Source organism: Oncorhynchus gorbuscha, unplaced genomic scaffold (genome assembly GCF_021184085.1).
Source record: "Oncorhynchus gorbuscha isolate QuinsamMale2020 ecotype Even-year unplaced genomic scaffold, OgorEven_v1.0 Un_scaffold_907, whole genome shotgun sequence".
Classification (NCBI taxonomy): domain Eukaryota; kingdom Metazoa; phylum Chordata; class Actinopteri; order Salmoniformes; family Salmonidae; genus Oncorhynchus; species Oncorhynchus gorbuscha.
In genome coordinates, this window is record NW_025745874.1 from 22,237 (window position 1) to 32,166 (window position 9,930).

Genomic DNA, 9,930 nt, shown 5'->3' on the forward strand with positions numbered 1-9,930 from the left:
CTACTGTAGGACTACCCAGACTACTGTAGGACTACCCAGACTACTGTAGAACTACCCAGACTACTGTAGGACTACCCAGACTACTGTAGACTACCCAGACTACTGTAGAACTACCCAGACTACTGTAGGACTACCCAGACTACCCAGACTACTGTAGGACTACCCAGACTACTGTAGGACTACCCAGACTACTGTAGGACTACCCAGACTACTGTAGAACTACCCAGACTACTGTAGGACTACCCAGACTACTGTAGACTACCCAGACTACTGTAGGACTACCCAGACTACTGTAGGACTACCCAGACTACTGTAGAACTACCCAGACTACTGTAGGACTACCCAGACTACTGTAGTAGACTACCCAGACTACTGTAGGACTACCCAGACTACTGTAGGACTACCCAGACTACTGTAGGACTACCCAGACTACTGTAGACTACCCAGACTACTGTAGGACTACCCAGACTACTGTAGAACTACCCAGACTACTGTAGAGTACCCAGACCTACCCAGACTACTGTAGGACTACCCAGACTACTGTAGGACTACCCAGACTACTGTAGGACTACCCAGACCCAGACTACTGTAGGACTACCCAGACTACTGTAGGACTACCCAGACTACTGTAGGACCTACCCAGACTACTGTAGGACTACCCAGACTACTGTAGAACTACCCAGACTACTGTAGGACTACCCAGACTACCTACTGTAGGACTACCCAGACTACTGTAGGACTACCCAGACTACTGTAGGACTACCCAGACTACTGTAGGACTACCCAGACTACTGTAGACCTACCCAGACTACTGTAGGACTACCCTACTGACTACCCATCCTAGGAACTACCCAGACTACTGTAGGACTACCCAGACTACTGTAGGACTACCCAGACTACTGTAGGACTACCCAGACTAGGACCACCCAGACTACTGTAGGACTACCCAGACTACTGTAGACTACCCAGACTACTGTAGGACTACCCAGACTACTGTAGGACCTACCCAGACTACTGTAGGACTACCCAGACTACTGTAGGACCACCCAGACTACTGTAGGACCACCCAGACTACTGTAGACCTACCCAGACTACTGTAGGACTACCCAGACTACTGTAGACCTACCCAGACTACTGTAGAACTACCCAGACTACTGTAGACCCACCCAGACTACTGTAGGACTACCCAGACTACTGTAGACCTACCCAGACTACTGTAGAACTACCCAGACTACTGTAGACCTACCCAGACTACTGTAGGACTACCCAGACTACTGTAGGACTACCCAGACTACTGTAGAACTACCCAGACTACTGTAGAACTACCCAGACTACTGTAGACCTACCCAGACTACTGTAGGACCACCCAGACTACTGTAGAACTACCCAGACTACTGTAGAACTACCCAGACTACTGTAGAACTACCCAGACTACTGTAGAACTACCCAGACTACTGTAGGACCACCCAGACTACTGTAGAACTACCCAGACTACTGTAGAACTACCCAGACTACTGTAGGACCACCCAGACTACTGTAGAACTACCCAGACTACTGTAGAACTACCCAGACTACTGTAGGACTACCCAGACTACTGTAGGACTACCCAGACTACTGTAGAACTACCCAGACTACTGTAGGACCACCCAGACTACTGTAGAACTACCCAGACTACTGTAGAACTACAGACTACAGAACTACCCAGACTACTGTAGGACCACCCAGACTACTGTAGAACTACCCAGACTACTGTAGAACTACCCAGACTACTGTAGGACCACCCAGACTACTGTAGAACTACCCAGACTACTGTAGGACTACCCAGACTACTGTAGAACTACCCAGACTACTCTAGAACTACCCAGACTACTGTAGGACCACCCAGACTACTGTAGAACTACCCAGACTACTGTAGGACCACCCAGACTACCGTAGGACTACCCAGACTACTGTAGAACTACCCAGACTACTGTAGGACCACCCAGACTACTGTAGGACTACCCAGACTACTGTAGGACCACCCAGACTATTGTAGAACTACCCAGACTACTGTAGGACTACCATACTTAAAGTTGACCGATCATCTTCAACAGGAGAAGAGCCCTCTGCTCATCACACTGTAAAGTTTATACTACTAGAACCTGGGGATCTAGTGCTGGTTCCTGTTGTCTCCTCCTATAGGACGATCCAACACAGAGAGATGTGGTCACTAAGTATAGACACTTTAAATCAGGTCATTCACTTCATAACAGATGCAGTTTACCTTGTTTCAGGCTTATTCTCTGTCCCATGTGATCTCAGTTAGAGGCACCTCACGCACACACATGCACTACCACTGCAGGAAATGCACTTTCCGTTTCTCAGAAATGAGTAAGGTATGAGTGTGTGTGGGCGCGTGTGCCTGTGTGTGTGTCCTACAGTCTGTTGAGACTGAACTGTATCCTTCCAGTCTGGGTTGTCTACTTTGACCTGTTTAGACATGAACTAGAAGGATTTCATCAGAAACTCTTTCAACCCTTTTATGATTATGGTCCAGCTGGTTTACCAGTGGTCAGAGTGTGTTTGTGTGTGTGTGTGTGTGTGTGTGTGTGTGTGTGTGTGTGTGTGTGTGTGTGTGTGTGTGTGTGTGTTGTGTGTGTGTGTGTGTGTGTGTGTGTGTGTGTGTGTGTGTGTGTGTGTTTGAATACCCTTATAAAGTGATATTACAGCTGTGTGTGTGTTGTGTGTTGTGTGTGTGTGTGTGTGTGTGTGTGTGTGTGTGTGTGTGTGTGTGTGTGTGTGTGTGTGTGTGTGTGTGTGTGTGTGTGTGTGTGTGTGTGTGTGTGTGTGTGTGTGTGTGTGTGTGTTTGAATACCCTTATGAAGTGATATTACAGCTGTGTCATAACCAGCATATTTTCTATGTTGTACTATTGTGTGTGTGTGTGTGTGTGTGTGTGTGAGGGTTGGTATTATAATAACACAACCAGATTAAGAAGTGATAACATATCCATATTATGTCAATTACACCAGAAATGAAAACAGATGAAGAATTTGTTCTAGAAACACATTTATAAATAATGTATTTCTATATCCTGACAGAATGATGAAGACTGACCCTGTCTGATCCATAACGACTGTGATTACAGAGAGTGTGTGTATATCTGGGTGTGTATACTGTATGTGTGTGTGAGTGTTTGTGTGTGTGTGTGTGTGTGTGTTTGGATGTGTGTGTATGGTTTGGCTACTAAACATAGCAGGGTACGTGGAATAGTACGATGGGACTCTCTTCCATGACCATCAATCATATTGAACACACACACACACACACACACACACACACACACACACACACACACACACACACACACACACACACACACACACACACACACACACACACACACACACACACACACACACACACACACACACACACACACACACACACCTAAAATGAATCCAGTAGACAGATTTATGGATGCGTCTGAAATGGCAACATCGGGCTTCTGACCAAAGATGGGATTTGACCAGAGCAACCAGTTCTACAAAGATGGGATTTGACCAGAGCAACCAGTTCTACAAAGATGGGATTTGACCAGAGCAACCAGTTCTACAAAGATGGGATTTGACCAGAGCAACCAGTTCTACAAAGATGGGATTTGACCAGAGCAACCAGTTCTACAAAGATGGGATTTGACCAGAGCAACCAGTTCTACAAAGATGGGATTTGACCAGAGCAACCAGTTCTACAAAGATGGGATTTACAACCAGTTCTACAAAGATGGGATTTGACCAGAGCAACCAGTTCTACAAAGATGGGATTTGACCAGAGCAACCAGTTCTACAAAGATGGGATTTGACCAGAGCAACCAGTTCTACAAAGATGGGATTTGACCAGAGCAACCAGTTCTACAAAGATGGGATTTGACCAGAGCAACCAGTTCTTGGATTTGACCAGAGCAACCAGTTCTACAAAGATGGGATTTGACCAGAGTAACCAGTTCTACAAAGATGGGATTTGACCAGAGCAACCAGTTATACAAAGATGGGATTTGACCAGAGCAACCAGTTCTACAAAGATGGGATTTGACCAGAGTAACCAGTTCTACAAAGATGGGATTTGACCAGAGCAACCAGTTATACAAAGATGGGATTTGACCAGAGCAACCAGTTCTACAAAGATGGGATTTGACCAGAGTAACCAGTTCTACAAAAATGGGATTTGACCAGAGCAACCAGTTCTACAAAGATGGTATTTGACCAGAGCAACCTGTTCTACAAAGATGGGATTTGACCAGAGCAACCAGTTCTACAAAGATGGGATTTTACCAGAGCAACCAGTTCTACAAAGATGGGATTTTACCAGAGCAACCAGTTCTACAAAGATGGGATTTGACCAGATCAACCAGTTCTACAAAGATGGGATTTTACCAGAGCAACCAGTTCTACAAAGATGGGATTTGACCAGAGCAACCAGTTCTACAAAGATGGGATTTGACCAGAGCAACCAGTTCTACAAAGATGGGATTTTACCAGAGCAACCAGTTCTACAAAGATGGGATTTGACCAGAGCAACCAGTTCTACAAAGATGGGATTTGACCAGAGCAACCAGTTCTACAAAGATGGGATTTGACCAGAGCAACCAGTTCTACAAAGATGGGATTTGACCAGAGCAACCAGTTATACAAAGATGGGATTTGACCAGAGCAACCAGTTCTACAAAGATGGGATTTGACCAGAGTAACCAGTTCTACAAAGATGGGATTTGACCAGAGCAACCAGTTCTACAAAGATGGGATTTGACCAGAACAACCAGTTCTACAAAGATGGGATTTGACCAGAGCAACCAGTTCTACAAAGATGGGATTTGACAAGAGCAACCAGTTCTACAAAGATGGGATTTGACCAGAGCAACCAGTTCTACAAAGATGGGATTTGACCAGAGCAACCAGTTCTACAAAGATGGGATTTGACCAGAGCAACCAGTTATACAAAGATGGGATTTGACCAGAGCAACCAGTTCTACAAAGATGGGATTTGACCAGAGCAACCAGTTCTACAAAGATGGCAACATCGGGCTTCTGACCAAAGATGGAGATTTGACCAGAGCAACCAGTTCTACAAAGATGGGATTTGACCAGAGCAACCAGTTCTACAAAGATGGGATTTGACCAAAGCAACCAGTTCTACAAAGATGGGATTTGACCAGAGCAACCAGTTCTACAAAGATGGGATTTGACCACAGCAACCAGTTCTACAAAGATGGGATTTGACCAGAGCAACCAGTTCTACAAAGATGGGATTTGACCAGAGCAACCAGTTCTACAAAGATGGGATTTGACCAGAGCAACCAGTTCTACAAAGATGGGATTTGACCAGAGCAACCAGTTCTACAAAGATGGGATTTGACCAGAGCAACCAGTTCTACAAAGATGGGATTTGACCAGAGCAACCAGTTCTACAAAGATGGGATTTGACCAGAGCAACCAGTTCTACAAAGATGGGATTTGACCAGAGCAACCAGTTCTACAAAGATGGGATTTGACCAGAGCAACCAGTTCTACAAAGATGGGATTTGACCAGAGCAACCAGTTCTACAAAGATGGGATTTGACCAGAGCAACCAGTTCCACAAAGATGGGATTTGACCAGAGCAACCAATTCTACAAAGATGGGATTTGACCAGAGCCCTATGTCAACCAGTTCTACAAAGATGGGATTTGACCAGAGTAACCAGTTCCACAAAGATGGGATTTGACCAGAACAACCAGTTCTACAAAGATGGGATTTGACCAGAGCCCTATGTCAACCAGTTCTACAAAGATGGGATTTGACCAGAGTAACCAGTACCACAAAGATGTGATTTGACCAGAGCAACCAATTCTACAAAGATGGGATTTGACCAGAGCCCTATGTCAACCAGTTCTACAAAGCTGGGATTTGACCAAAGCCCTATGTCAACCAGTTCTACAAGCTGGGATGTTTCACTCTCTCTGGGACATTCTAGGTTGTTATTGTCAAGGTCAGTTGTCAAGATGTGTCTGCTGTTAGTTAGCTCCTTGTTTACTGAGCAGATCAGACGTTCTCTCTTCCGTTTGCCTCAGTAGCTTCCTGTGAGAGTTTGCGTCTGTGTTTCTGTGTGTGGGTTTCTGTGTGTGGGTTTCTGCGTCTGTGTTTCTTTTGTCTGTGTTTTTGTGTCTGTGTTCCTGTGTGTATTTGTTTCTGTGTCTGTGTATCTGTGTGTGTGTTTCCGTGTCTGTGTTTCTGTGTGTGTGTTTCTGTGTGTGTGTTTCTGTGTGTGTGTTTCTGTGTTTCTGTGTGTGTTTCTGTGTGTGTGTTTCTGTGTTTCTGTGTGTGTTTCTGTGTGTGTGTGTTTCTGTGTGTGTGTTTCTGTGTTTCTGTGTGTGTGTTTCTGTGTGTGTGTTTCTGTGTGTGTGTTTCCGTGTGTGTTTCTGTGTGTGTGTTTCTGTGTTTCTGTGTGTGTTTCTGTGTGTGTGTTTCTGTGTGTGTGTTTCTGTGTGTGTGTTTCTGTGTGTGTGTTTCTGTGTGTGTGTTTCTGTGTGTGTGTTTCTGTGTTTCTGTGTGTGTTTCTGTGTGTGTGTTTCTGTGTGTGTTTCTGTGTTTTTGTGTGTTTTTGTGTGTGTTTCTCTGTGTGTGTTTCTGTTTGTGTGTTTCTGTGTGTGTGTTTCTGTGTGTGTGTTTCTGTGTTTCTGTGTGTGTGTTTCTGTGTGTGTGTTTCTGTGTGTGTGTTTCTGTGTTTCTGTGTGTGTTTCCGTGTCCGTGTTTCTGTGTGTGTATGTGAGTAAGTGTTTGTATGCTTGTTTGAGACAATGAGAGATGCAGGGTACGAGATGGGAAAGAGCGTTAGAGAGAGAGAGTAAGGGGAGAGAGAGGAGAGAGAGAGGAGAGAGAGTTAGAGAGAGAGAGAGGAGAGAGAGAGAGGAGAGAGAGAGAGAGATGTTAAACTTTGGCAACGTAAACATACGGTCCCATGCAAGTAAAGGCCCTTGAATTGTATTGAAATTGAAAGAGAGCGAGAGAGGGAGCGAGAGAAAGAGGGAGAGAGAGAACGATTTAAACATATGTTTCCATGCCAATAAGGCCCATAGAATTGAATTGAGAGAATGTATTTTGTGGCCCACGTCTCAGGTAGTTCCATGTGGGTCTTTCCTCTGGCTCCTCTCCTCTGGCTTCTCTCTCCTAATAAGTCAGTGAGCTGAATAAGGGTGTGTGTGTGAGGTAGATGAGGATCGTTATGGAGAAGGCCATAAATAGAAGTTCTCTCTCTCTTTCCCCTCCTTAATAAGAACATGAACGATTGCTATGAGAGAACAATCACTATGCTAACCTCTACTTAATGGCCAGTCACCTCTCATTACTCATGTGTGTGTGACGTGTATTTATTAATCTTAATGACTAAGAACGATTAATGACTGAGAACACGTTCTCATTTACAGCAACTACCTGGGGAATAGTTACAGGGGAGAGGAGGGGGGATGAATGAGCCAGTTGTAAACTGGGGATGATTAGGTGACCGTGATGGTATGAGGGCCAGATTGGGAATTTAGCCAGGACACCAGAGTTACCACCCCTAGTCTTACACTAAGTGCCATGGGATCTTTAGTGACTGGAAAGAGTCAGGACAGCTGTTTAATCCATCTGAAAGACAGCACCCTACACAGGACAATGTCCCCAATCACTGCCCTGGGGTATTGGGATATTTTTTTTTAGACAAGAAGAAAGGGTGCCTCCTACTGGCCCTCCAACACCATTTCCAGCAGCATCTGGTCTCCCATCCAGGACCAACCCTGCTTAGCTTCAGAAGAAAACCAGTAGTGGGATGCAGGGTGGCATGCTGCTGGTGTAGCTGTGATGTGTGTTTCCTCTCACTACTTCTAAGAGAATTCTCTGTGATTATAATCGCAGCAGTGTATATCCCTCCCCCAAGCAGACACTTTGACGGTCCTGAAAGAGCTTCATTGGACTCCTTGTTTACTGAGCAGCGTAGATGTAAACTGGAAACCACATATCCTGAGGCTGCATTTACTGTAGTTTGGGATTTTAACAAGGCTAATCTGAAAACAAGGCTCCCTAAATTTTAACAGCATATCGAATGTGCTACCCGGGCTGGCAAAATTCTGGATCATTGCTACTATAACTTCCGCGACGCATAGAAAGCCCTCCCTCACCCTCCTTTCGGCAAATCTGACCACGACTCCATTTTGTTGCTCCCAGCCTATAGACAGAAACTAAAAACAGGAAACGGCCGTGCTCAGGTCTTTTCAATGCTGGTCCGACCAATCTGATTCCATGTTTTTAGATTGCATCGATCATGTGGACTGGGATATGTTCCGGATAGCCTCAGACAACAACATTGATGTATACGCTGATACGGTGAGCAGGTTTATTAGCGAGTGCATCAGTGATGTTGTACCCATGGTGACTATTAAAACCTTCCCCAACCAGAAACCGTGGATTGATGGCAGAATTCGCGCAAAACTGAAAGCACGGACCACTGCTTTTAATCAGGGCAAGGTGACTGGAAACATGACCGAATACAAACAGTGTAGCTATTCCCTCCGCACGGCAATCAAACAAGCTAAGCTTCAGTATAGAGACAAAGTAGAGTCGCAATTCAACGGCTCAGACACGAGACGTATGTGGCAGGGTCTACAGTCAATCACGGAATACAAAAAGGAAACCAGCCCCGTCGCGGACACCGATGTCTTGCTCCCAGACAAACTAAACAACTTCTTTGCTCGCTTTGAGGACAATACAGTGCCACTGAGACAGCCCGCTACCAAAACCTGCGTGCTCTCCTTCACCGCAGCTAACGTGATTAAAACATTTAAACGTGTTAACCCTCGCTAGGCTGATGGCCCAGGTGGCATCCCAAGCCGCGTCCTCAGAGGATGCGCAGACCAGCTCGCTACAACTCCCGTACGAGCTCGGGAGAGACGAAGGTCGAAAGCCATGCGTCCTCCGAAACACAACCAAACCAAGCCGCACTGCTTCTTAACACAGCGCGCATCGAACCCGGAAGCATGGTGACCTGGTTAGCATGTACTGCCCCGCCACAGGAGTCGCTAGTGCGTAATGAGACAAGGATATGCCAACCGGCCAAGCCCTCCCTAACCCGGACGCTAGGCCAATTGTGCATCGCCCCATGGACCTCCCGGTCGCGTCAGAGCCACTGTGCCACCGGGAAGGCCCGGTCATGGACTTTCTGACGGGCCACCCCCAGGTGGTGAGTGTAGTAAACAACATCTCCACCCCACTGATCCTCAACACTGGGGCCCCACAAGTTCACCCATGACTTCATGGCCACGCACACCTCCAACTCAATCATCAAGTTTGCAGATGACACGACAGTGGTAGGCTTGATTACCATCAATGACGAGACGGCCTACAGGGAGGAGGTGAGGGCCCTCGGAGTGTGGTGTCAGGAAAATAACCTCACACTCAACGTCAACAAAACAAAGGAGATGATCGTGGACTTCAGGAAACAGTAATGGAGAAGGTGGAAAGTTTTAAGTTCCTCGGCATATGCATCACGGACAAACTGAAATGGTCCACCCACACAGACAGCGTGGTGAAGAAGGCACAACAGCACCTCTTCAACCTCAGGAGGCTGAAGAAATTTGGCTTGTCACCAAAAACACTCACAAACATTTACAGATTCACAATCGAGAGCATCCTGTCAGCCTGGTATGGCAACTGCTCTGCCTACAACCGCAGGGCTCTCCAGAGCGTATTGAGGTCTGCACAACGCATCACTGGGGTCAAACTACCTGCCCTCCAGGACACCTACACCACCCGATGTCACAGGAAGGCCAAAAAGATCATCAAGGACAACATCCCCCTGAGCCACTGCCTGTTCACCCCGCTATCATCCAGAAGCTGAGGTCAGTACAGGTGCATCAAAGCTGGGACCGAGAGACTGAAAAAC